Genomic DNA, 12577 nt, shown 5'->3' with positions numbered 1-12577 from the left:
TTGACGGTAATGGTTGGTCGGAGATTGTTGTGGTATACGACGACAAACCTATCCTCAGGATCAGAGGTTGATGTGGAGAGTAAAGAGACAGGCTTCTAGTGGAAGGGTGCGTAGAGTAACGCTGCCGCAGATAGGTCGGTGATGAGGATGGTGGTATCTCAGGCACGGAACAGTGAGCGATGAATGGGGATCGTCTCCAACTAGAATCCCGCATAATCTCATAGCAGAAGGCAGAACGCAATTGCAAATTCCTCACTGAGATGGCCAAGAAACTCACTGATGACCATTCGATGAGGGAAAGACGTTTCTGAACTCGAATTCATCCTCATGTGCGTTCACAAATGAACTAGTAAAATTGGGGACGGTCATGGCGGCACTTCTGAGTCGACTTGGACAAACTCATAGAAATAGTGGGCATTTCCTTGATAATAGGTATGCTCCACTCGTTGTGACCTTTACTCGGCGCCACGTGCTAGCCTTCTTATGCAAGATAGCAGAATTCGCGGGTGGTTGTGTCTCAAAAACAAAGACTTCTGAAATCGCGAGGGCCTGGCTGACAGAGCTGTGTCATTGCCGTCGAAATGGTTCCGCACGTGATGCATTGCATAGAGAGTGAAGGTGAGGTAAGTGTAGTGAGTGGGAAATGTCAAAGAGAAGCGAGCGACGAATAACAGTCGTCATCGGCCCTGTACGAGCCACGTCTGGTGGGTGTTTTGGCTGTCGCATTGGAAAGTAGGCGGAGAGGAGAAGAGAATGTGAGAGTCTGATGACGTTGAGAGGTTTATGTTGGGTGAGGCTTGGCACAGCTAGCGTTGGGGCTCAATAAAGAAGGTGGAAGGTGAGGGTAGAAAGTAGCCAATCAGCGGACGAGCCGCCCCACAGCGTCCGTGACAGGAGTGAAGGCGTCAAGCATCAACACCGATAATCTGAGCTTTTCTGATGATACTAAAAATCTACTAGAGGAAAAGGGCGTATGCTAATCTCTAGATGCATACATCACCTGCTAGCCATCATTGGCATTTTACAGATGCCTGGTCGCTCTTTCATGTACCCCTGTCGTCAGTCGTAACACACGCATATGCTGTGCCTCCAGGCCGACAATATGATGATTATCGAATGCTCTTAGCTTTGTGTAACGTACCAGAATTTGACTATCACGAGTGCGGAATTGCAAGATGCTCGCGTGTGATGAAGGATGTCGAGCCTCAAAAGCTGCGACGACTCTCACGGTGTACGTTTACATTAATACAGTTCACTCTTCTCGTAATTCGCGTGTTCATGTGGCTGTTTAATACTTCTACACCTCCTTCTGGTGCGGCTTTGCTGATGCTTTACATACCACGTGACTCCCCTGATTCATTCAGAAAAGATGCCACAACTGTCACTTTCGCGTCCATTACAAAGTGCGCAACATGATTTGGTTCCAAGCAGAGCTACAACAACAATTTTCGTGCCGCCGAATCATTCAGATTTGTCGTCGTGGACATGGCAAAACAACGTGGCGCAACGCAGTCCGACTGGACTACTCATCGCCTCCGGCATAACACTCGATACACACTTCATAGAAGCAAACCACGTGCCGAGTGTTCACGTAAGAGCATTAATTTCTGACTCTTACCATCAAGAGCAGAGCGCCTTACTGAAGTGACGCGGATAGACTGACGGTGTGGCGTCGATGGAAACGACGATACTGCAGCTGCGTCGGCTCGTTGCATGAAGGTCAGTGCACCACCAACGCAAACAAACATCTGTTACGCGCTTCAGAATCACGTCTAGAAAGTAAACTGAAAAGCATGTAAGCTGCCAAACAATCATCTCTTCTTTTCGGTCTCTATAGGCTTACTGTCGTCACGATAGAAATCAGCCAATGCGATACTTGAATGCTTCTCAGTAGCTTCAGCATGGGAAACAATGAATCACGACCGTCAGCCTTCGGAGGCCGCAAGCTATTTCTACCTCAGCGAACTTACCAGAACTCGCCGCTATCACAGGAATACGCGATCTCGCGCAAAGATAGTTGTGGCATCACTGGCGAGAATCAGAAAAAGGAACGGCACATCTTACCGTCTGAACAGCCACCAGGTGAGTGAATATCATCGCACTCGCAATTTCCGATACTAACCAGCTCTTTCCTCTTGTAGAAATCAACACAAACAAACCTTCCCCATCACCACCACCATCGCCACACGATCGCGATCGTTCCTCGTCACCAGAAGTAGCGCTCATGTCTCTGAGACGTTCTGGGGAGCTCGCCGCTCGTGTTGCATTGCGCCCGCGACAGGAAAGAGTTTGCTCAATCGGACATACGGCACGTGCCACTGACGATAGCGCATCGTCATCGTCAGACGCGACTGGCCTTCGAAGGGGCGGCGCAGTCACTCTCACTGCCGGTGTCATGCATCCATGTTCTCCATCATCATCACGGACATTAAGATCACACTTCTTCCGCGAACCACGATTCTCGATCCCGCCGGCGTCATACACCGTCCTTCCACTAGGCTGGTACCGCGCTAGAGATGAGAATGATTCAACATATTTCTACACTGCCGGCGGCAAGGCGCAGTGGGCTCAACCTACTCAGCCTGCGGATGTGGCCATATCGACTGTAGCTGAGGAGCAAGTGCGAACCGACGAACCCTCGTCTAGCAAAGTCGCGCATTCCGTCACTGTAACAGCAGTTATTCCGCCAAACACTACGGGCGACGACCAAGAAAAGGAAGGAGTGACAGAACGAGGGGATGAGAGTGGCGATGGAGGCGAAGTGGGCGAAGAGCTAGGAAAAGACCTAGAAAGTGCGTCCAAGGACAGAAAGAAGAAGAAGGCAAAATCAGCTGGAAATGTCGATAAGAGCGCGTCTAAAAGGAAGGGCAAGGCAAAGGAGATAGTGCGAGCGGAAGGGGATAAAGAAAAGATGACGTCCAAGGGTAAAGGCAAGGAGAAAATGCAGGCGGAAGAAGATACAGGCACGAATGAAGATTCAGGGGACGGTGAACGCAAACGTATTTCATGGGTCGATTATCGGAAGCGCAAGGAAAAGTCGAACATACAACCATCGGGTTCCAAGAGTGTTCCAGACACCACTGTACCACAGACACACAGATCGACCGCTCAAGATACCCGCAGTATTGGTCCTCGCGACAAACCCCGAGAAGCAGGACCATCCACGCAACAACGTCCGTCGGTCCCACGCCGCAGGACCGCTTCTCAATCACCAGGACCATCGCCCGACCGCGCTCGCAAACGAGTTCGTTTCGATTTCGCTGAGAACACTGAAAAACCGCCAGGCAAACGAGGTAGACCATGTTACTTCTGGAACGAAGGAAACAGCTGGGACACGGATAGCAAGTGCCGATTTCCCCATGTATGCAGTGGTTGCGGTAGTCGGTCCCATCCTCGCATTAGATGTGAAGATGCTGGTAAGGGAAGTAGGGCTGAGGGAGTCGGTCAACCTAGCGGTTCGCGTCGCCAGTTTCCGCCACCTTCTCCTGAAAGGCGGGTATCACCGTCTTCACCAAGGAGGAGCTTGGGTTCTGAGAGGAGGAGGAAGAAGGATGTATACGATCGAAGGTAGTGCTGGCGGCTGGTGTGTTTCGAGAAAAGTCGACGATCATGCAAAGGCTATCTGGGTGGTCTATGCCTGAGGCATCAGCAAGCGTTCCATGTAGTCCGAATGTCGGTGGAAGTCAGCGGCATGTTACATGTGTAAAGCGATTCCTTCTCACGCCACTACCGTGTCCGTGCGTTCGATGATCATGGTCGCTCGATAAACACCCCCTACAACCTAATATTTTTAATAAAATAAAGCTGTAGAGCTACTAAAAGTTATAATAAAATTATATAAAGCTAGGATTATACTATATATAGCCTTACGAAAGTTTTAGCTTATTTAAAATATTTTTTAGGGGGCTAGATTAGCTAGGAGTAGTAACTATATAATAGGGTTAGTAATGTAGTAGTTATAGCTTTTATATAAGATAGAGTAACCCTAATATATTTTTAACACTTTATAGATAGCTTATAAGGTTATAAAGCCTTACGCTTACCCTTTTAGGCTTATTATATAGCTTTTTTAGTATTATAAAGTACTTTCTAATACTATTTTTTAGCTATCTTATCTTCTTACTACTACCTCCTAACCTCCTAAAGTCTCTTATACTTAATATACTTCTCCTAATATACCTAAAGCTTATAAAGTTATAATTACTCTATTACCTACGCCCTCTTAGCTTTTTAAAGTTATAGTTATATAGCTTATTATTATTATAATACCTTATTATCCTAAGCTTATTAAATACGTCTTAGTAACTAGAAAATAGCTCCTTTATAGTAATCCTTAGGGTTATTAAGTTATAGAGTATACCTCTTAGTTTCTCTCCTCTTCTTAATAGCTTAGGACTCTATAAAGGATACTATTTTAGGTAGTAATATAATATAAACTTTATTAAAGCTTCTTAATATCTTTATCCCTCTAATCTTTAACTAAATAGCATAATATAGACTCTAATTTAAGCTAATCCTTAGTACTAAGTACTAAAGTTAAGCTTTTATCTAAATCTAATACCTTATTATAAAATTTTTAGAGTATAACCTTAGGGTTAGGTAGGTATATACCTATTACTTTAAAGGACTTTCTAATTACTAAAGGTTTAAAAGTACTACTCTAAGCCCTCTAAAAGAGTAAGAAAAAGTCTCTTTTTACTATATTAAGTAACCCCTAGCTACTATAGAGGTATACTATTAACTAGTTTATATAAGTACTTAAAAGGGGTTTAAATATCCTAATATTAAGGGGTTAAAGCGTATAGGTTACGTAAGGTAGAAATATAGCTAATAGGATATTATTATTATTATAATAATTAATAAAATCTATAGTTATATAGGATCTATAGCTATTAAGGAGTAGTAATTAGTACCCTATTAAAGTATATTATTTAGTCTCTTACTTAAAAACCTCTTTTAACTAAGCTAATCCTATATTATTATTACTCTAGCTAGAGGGAGATAAGGTAAAAAAGACTAAGTATTTTCCTAGATTAATAGCGTCTATCTAGGTTAATTAAACTATCCTATTAGCTACCTTATAGATAAGAGATAGACTATTACGATCTGCACCTAGGAGGAGACGGGGGTAAGCGTAATTACTTTAGAGGATCAAGCGGCACAGTTAAAGGATTGCGGCACAGCAACCGCGCCGTAGTCACGTGACTGCTTAGTGGTGAGCAGGACGCGCTAGTCTAGTCACGGGTGCTTAGCAATGAGCAGGACCAGTCAGCTAATAATAGGGGCTAACTACTATATCGCTTATCAACGAGCACTCACACGCTTAGTACTGAGCGCAACCCTTATTAGTATATAGCTTAGACACTAAACCCCTACGGCTTAGTGTGTTTAACTTCGTACAAGACTCTAGTATTCAATCTAAGGATTATACTTCGTTCTTATACAACCCCCTCGTGATATTACATCAATCTACTAATTATGCTATCACACTAACCCTGTCCATCGCACTTACTCTATCCCTAAGAACTAACTCTTAGGTTATCTAAGGATAACCTTCACACTTTAAACACCCTCAAGATAAGTGATACCGCAATAGACACCCCTACCAATTCCTAGACTATAGAGAGAAGCAACGTTCGAGGTAATAAGCCCGACACCTACCATAGTGATTGTGCTAAACTTAAGACATGGCTACTCTAGGTCAACCGATACTTCTACTTGGAAGGCGACAAAGTCGAAGACTACGATATAGTTATTTGGGCCACTACCTTTCTCCGCGGCGACGCAGAGAAATAGGCTACCCTAATTATCCGTCGCTACATAGACAACTCTATCAAGGACAAAGCTAATTAGGAACTCGTCTACGATTAGGACGCTTTTAAAGCTAAGATGCGAGAAGTATTCTTACCCTTTAAGGAGTCTGTAATCGCTAAGTAGAAAATCTAGAAACTACGACAAGTTAAATCTGCCGCCGACTATACGACTGAATTCTAGCAGTACTAGACAATGATCAATTGGGACGACAACGCTTTGATGCGGATATACTGATAAGGTCTCAAAGCGACTGTACACATAGAACTTATAAGAAGCGGATCTAGCCTTAACACGCTCAAGGAACTCATAGCTAAAGCTATTCGAGTAGACAATGAACTCTATGAGCTAATGCTAGAAGAACGCCTATACACTAGGAATCGCGCACCCTAGAACACAAACGCTTAATAAAGACAACTATTTCGACGCTCATACCCTAATTAGGGACGTTAGCGAAGCTACACGCCCTAGATCCTAGGCTAATACAGGACTAACGGACCTGAGCCTATACACCTCAACAATCTCAATAAGGGACCTAGAAAGCCGAAGTTTCCACATAACAAAGGTAATAAGAAAAAGTTTACTTATTACGCCTGTAGCAAGGAAGGCCATATAAAACGAGACTGCTAAAGCTAAGGTAAGGTGATAAGACAGTTAAACGTTATTCGCTAGGCAGTACCCAACAACGACCTCACTAAGGAATAGAATGTCATCACTTGACTACACATTAAGTTGGACGTAGAAGAGGAAGAGATAATTAACGGTCTTAAGGACCTCACTATTACTAAGGTAGAAGAACTATCTTTAGACGAAGATACTTCCGACTCCGAATCCCTTGAGGACATAGAAGTCACAGAAATTGATTAGATAAAGTTCAGTAAGATGGCCATATTTAAGGAAGAAAATTGACCTCTGACACCTCACGCTACGGAAGAACAATTCCAGACACTCTTGTACCAGATCAACGAGCTACTCCAATACCTTAATAAGCAACCTATCGAGTATGCCTACGAGACACTGGACATTATAGTAGCAATGCGCTAGGACTTCTACAATCTGTCCTGCCAGGTAGAGCACGATAAGGAAAACCTCCCTGCAGACATTTTGAAGTTCCTGCCTACACCTGACGAACTTAACTAGATTAATCGCGCTATCAAAGTATAGGACAAGCCTACTGCTAGCGATAAGATAGAAGTTATTAAGTGCCCAGAGGACCTAGACTTCAGGCTAGGCGTACTACGCTAGTAACTCGGCAAACCAGAGTACAAATACCCTGATACTAAGGACCAGTTCTACGATGAATTCGATAAGTTTGTGGAATACCACGATCTTATTGAAGAACTCAAGATACAGGGTATCCACGACGCTAAAGAACTGTTCGGATAGGCGTATGAAGCTAAGGCTTCCTAGGAAGAACCTACGCACTACCTATCCGACAGCGAGAAACAAGAAATCTACAAGGAAATCAAGAAGCAAACCGATCCTCACAAGAGCCAGATAACGGATAAGGAATACGAGTCCTACCGCTACTAGAGAGGAAAAGATTTCGATGCCGCTATAGCTTACAAACAAGTAGCAAAAGAAAGGCAGTACAGAAGGCAAGAACGTGCTGATGCTCGCCTACGACACAACAACGAACGAAGGAAACGCGAAACCGAAACCTACTATTAGCTCGACCTAAGGAACCTACTACATAATAAAATGAGCTAGACAGCGTACCTACACGACTCTTGCACGGTCCACTACTCAGAGAAGACGGGAGCTAACTACTTTCCACGTAAGTACGCAGGAATACTAATATGCGCTTTCTAATAGTTCAATTATCCTAAAGACGAATGCGCCATACATCTATAGGACAAGAGACATCGCCTATACTTCTACAGTTATAAAGACCTACAAGAGACCCTGTAGATGCATATTATATAGCAGAGGAAATTAGAGGACGGAACTACTATATAGGAGTGCAATCAGCCCTTATAGTACACGTGCCTCAACATTGAATGCGAACTACACATTGTCGCAAAAGAGTTCTACGGTTATAACGCGCAGTCTTTTTTAGACGTACGCCTGAAACACTAAGACCTAGAAAGGAGATTAACAGTATAAACTCCTTAACACTCCTTACGCTTTCCGTGAAGCTTAACGGAAGACGGATGCAAGCACTAGTGGATTCAGGATTATAAGTAAACTACCTTTCCGCTCAAGCAGTATTCTTAGCTAGACTAAGACTACTAAGGAAAGAAGAAAGCTACCCACTATACGTTGCTAATAGTCAGCCTATGCTAGGCGGAAACCAGATTACACACGAGGTCACTAAAGTGATACTCAGCATCTAAGATCACTAAGAGAAGTTAGACCTAGACGTCTTTGGACTAGCTACCTATAACATTATATTAGGGCTTCCCTAGTTACAAGAACACAACCCGCGGATCGACTAGACGTCGAGAGAGTTCTTATTTAAGTGCTGCGGACTAGACGCACCCGTAAGCCAGCCTACGCATCCAACGACTATGATAGTAGATAAGAGGAAGATTAATAATATTACAAAAGGAAAGCAAACCTCGCACAAGAACGGCTTCAAGAAACAAAGGTTCGACTTAATAGATACTGGCAAGGTACCCCTAGATCAAGAAGTTAGAGTACTAGAGAAACGCGTAACTCCTAATATCCTAAAAGAGTATAAAGATTTTGAGCACCTCTTTGCGGAAGTGGTAGACGACCAAGACCTACCAAAGCATAAACCCTAGGACCACGAAATCGTCCTAGAAGAAGGGAAAACTCCACCCTTTAGGCTAATATACTAACTATCGGAGATAGAACTCAAGATATTAAGAGAGAAACTAGATAAGGATCTGAAGAAAGGATACATTAGACCTTCTAGCTCGCTAGCAGGATTCCCTATACTCTTCGTACTAAAGAAGAATGGGCCACTACAAATGTGCGTTAACTATCGCAAGCTCAACGATATCACAATCAAAAATCGATACCCCTTACTAAACATCACAGAACTCCGGGATCGATTATCTCGAGCAAAGGTCTTTACAGCAATAGATCTTCGAGACAGATACCACCTTATCAGAATTAAAGAAGGTAAAGAATAGAAGACAGCGTTCCGCACAAGATACGGACATTTCGAATATACTGTTATGCCGTTCGGGCTAACGAACGCCCCGGCAATATTTTAAGAACTTATCAACAACGTGTTAAGAGCACACCTAGACATCTTTATCGTCGCATATCTAGATAACATCCTCGTCTACTCTAAAAAAGAAGAAGACTATATTGAATATGTCCGCACGGTACTAAGGTGCCTAGACTAGTACAACTTACGCATAAAACTAGAGAAGTGCAAATTCTACAAGAAGGAAGTCGACTTCTTAGGATATATCGTAGGGGTTAACGGAGTACGCATAAGCGAAGAAAAGATTAAGGTAGTTAAGGAATAGCTAACACCTAAAACAGTCAAGGATATACAATCCTTCTTAGGATTCCTAAACTTCAATCGACAGTTCATCAAGGACTTCTCTAAGATCGCTATTTCACTAACCAAACTCACGAGGAAAGACACCCCGTTCGAGTAGAGTAAGGAAGCTGAAGACGCCTTCTAACGACTCAAGAACGCAAGTATAGAACCACTATACTTCCGCATATTCTAAGCAGGACAACCACTACGCTTTAAGACTGATACCTCGGATCTCGCGCTAGGCGGATGTGCCAGCCAAATACACAAAGGCAAATAGCATCCTATCGCCTACTACTCTCGCAAGTTCTCAGGACCAGAAGAGAACTACGACGTTTACGACAAAGAGCTACTAGCTATTGTTGCATGCTTAAAGCATTAGAGAGTATACGCCGAAAGCTGCTCAGAACTCACGATATTCATAGACCACAAGAACTTAGTTAACTTCACGACTACTAAAGTACTTAACCGACGCTAGGTTCGATAGTCAGAAGAACTAGGATAATATAAGTTTAAGATCGTGTATACCCTAGGAAAAGACAACGGCAGAGTGGATGCTCTTAGCCGCAGACATAACATCGCCGGAATAAAATCAATTACGGATTCCGCGTTGCTCAAGGTCAACACTGACGGATCGCTAGGACCCGCGAAGATGTTAAACTAGATCATGAAGATCGCTAGCGACGTACCAGAGGAATTGTAAGAGGTAATTATCTAATAACACCACGATGACCCTGTACACGGTTACCCTAGTATCGCAAGGACTATAGAACTCATTAGACGGAACTACGAGTTTCCTAACATAAAGGACAAGGTCACTTCCTTCATCGCCAAATGCGCAGACTATTAGAAGAACAAGCACAGTACCTACGCACCCTACGGAGAAATGCAAGCAATAGAGCTACCTGACGCACCGTGGTTAGACATCTCCATAGACTTTGTTACAGGCTTACTAGTCTTAAGAGACCCTGTTACACAAGTATCTTATAACGTAATTCTCGTAGTAGTTAATCAATTCACAAAGTAAGCTAAGTACATCGCCTTCAGAAAAGATTTTACAGCAGTACAGCTAGCACATATCATCAACGACCGAATCATCAGACATTACGGCATTCCAAAGTCAATCATCAGCGACAGAGACAAACTCTTCACTTCCAATTTTTAGACAACGCTACTAGCCGCAATTGGAACAAAGAGAAAGCTATCAACAGCTTATCATCCGCAAACAGACAGACAAACCGAGCGAACGAATCGCACAATGAAAGCATACCTAAGGATTTATGTCAACCAACAACAAAACAATTAGGTATCACTACTACCCATAGCACAAATAGCATACAACAACAAGCTTTCAGAATCCACAGGACAGACACCGTTCTACGCAAACCACGGGAGACACCCAAATCTCTTTACACGAACACTCCCTAGTCAGAAGACAGAAGCAGCTATCGCAACAGCCGATGAGCTGAAAGAAGTACACGAGTCACTAAAGAAAGTACTCGAGAAGGCTCAACGCCAAAGCATTTCATATATCAACAAGAAACGAAAAACGGCACCTCAGCTAAAGAAGGGGGATAAAGCTTATTTGCTCACGAAGAATCTCCGCACCAAAAGACCAAACAAGGGTCTCGACAACGTCAAGGTCGGACCATTTTTAATTCTTAACCAGAAGGGACCAGTTACTTATACACTCGACCTTCCAGCCGATGCGAAAATCCACCCCAGATTCCACATCAACATGTTGGAACCAGTAGACCCAGCAACGCCATTACAAAAAACCTTTCATTTCGAGACAGAAGAAGACAGCGTCTTCGAAGTCGAAAGAATACTCGCACATTGAGACAACGGCAACGGGACCGAATACCTGATCAAATGGTTAGGCTACCCAGACAGCGAAAATACATAGGAACCAGATACGAACCTTACGAACTACCGACTGCACCTTCGGAAGTACCATAACCAGCAACGGAAGCGTCGATCAATCCTATTATAGCCTACATAGCTAGCGAGAACTCCATACCAATAGAAGACGCAGGATAATCCACCTCCTGCGCTATCTCCGTTTCACCAGCCGCCTCTATATTAGAAGCCAGACACAACGCCTTCTTTTGCGCCCGCTCTTCTGCCTGTTTTAGAATCTTCTTATTCCGTAACAACCGCGAAATTACTGTCGCTAGTAATTTCTCATTATTATCTACTTTCTTTTAGTATTCATCGCGCGTGCGATCTAAGGACTCCTAGGACATATTTATACACGTATGCCCCAACCGAGTGCACTTAGCACATTTCAGACGAGAATCAGGCATAACGTAACAAATCTTGTTTTCAAGAAAATAATAGTTATAAGGCGTTTTGGCAGGACGGTTAGCTTAAACAATCTTAGAGCTAAGGCGTAAGCGACGTTAGGTAGAAGAGGATATAACAATTGCCTTACTTATAACGCGGGGCAAGCCTCAGTTAATAATAGAAACTACAAATCAGTTATATAATTCGAGGACGAATCCCTATAGGAGGAGGATAGTGTTACGATCTGCGCCTCGAAGGAGACGGGGGTAAGCGTAATGCCTTTGGAGGATCGAGCGGCGTAGTTGAAGGATTACAGCACAGCAACTGCGCTGTAGTTACGTGACTGCTTAGTAGTAAGCATTACGCGCTAATCCAGAAACAGGTGCTTAGTAGTAAGCAGGACTAGTCAGCTAATAACGGGGGCTAACTACTGTATCGCTTATTAACGAGCACTCACACGCTTAGTACTAAGCGCAACCCTTATTAGTATATAGCTTAGACACTGAACCCCTCTGGCTCAGTGTGTTCAACTTCGTACAAGACTCTAGTAGTTAATCTAAGGATTCTACTTCGTTCTTATATAACCCCCTCGTGATATTACATCAATCTACTAATCGTGCTATCACACTAACCCCGTCTATCGCACTTACTCTATCCCCGAGAACTAACTCTTAGGTCATCTAAGGATAACCTTCACACTAAGGCTTCCTAGGAAGAACCTACGCACTACCTATCTAATAGCGAGAAATAAGAAATCTATAAGGAAATTAAGAAGTAAACTAATCCTTATAAGAGCTAGATAATAGATAAGGAATATAAGTCCTACCGCTACTAGAGAGGAAAAGATTTTAATACCGCTATAGCTTATAAATAAGTAGTAAAAGAAAGGTAGTATAGAAGGTAAGAACGTGCTAATACTCGCCTACGACGTAATAACGAATAAAGGAAACGTAAAACTAAAACCTACTATTAGCTTAACCTAAGGAACCCCTTATATAATAAAATAAGTTAGATAGTATA

This window comes from Alternaria dauci, chromosome 7 (assembly GCF_042100115.1).
Source record: "Alternaria dauci strain A2016 chromosome 7, whole genome shotgun sequence".
NCBI classification, from domain to species: Eukaryota; Fungi; Ascomycota; class Dothideomycetes; order Pleosporales; family Pleosporaceae; genus Alternaria; species Alternaria dauci.
This window is presented reverse-complemented; position numbering follows the sequence as displayed.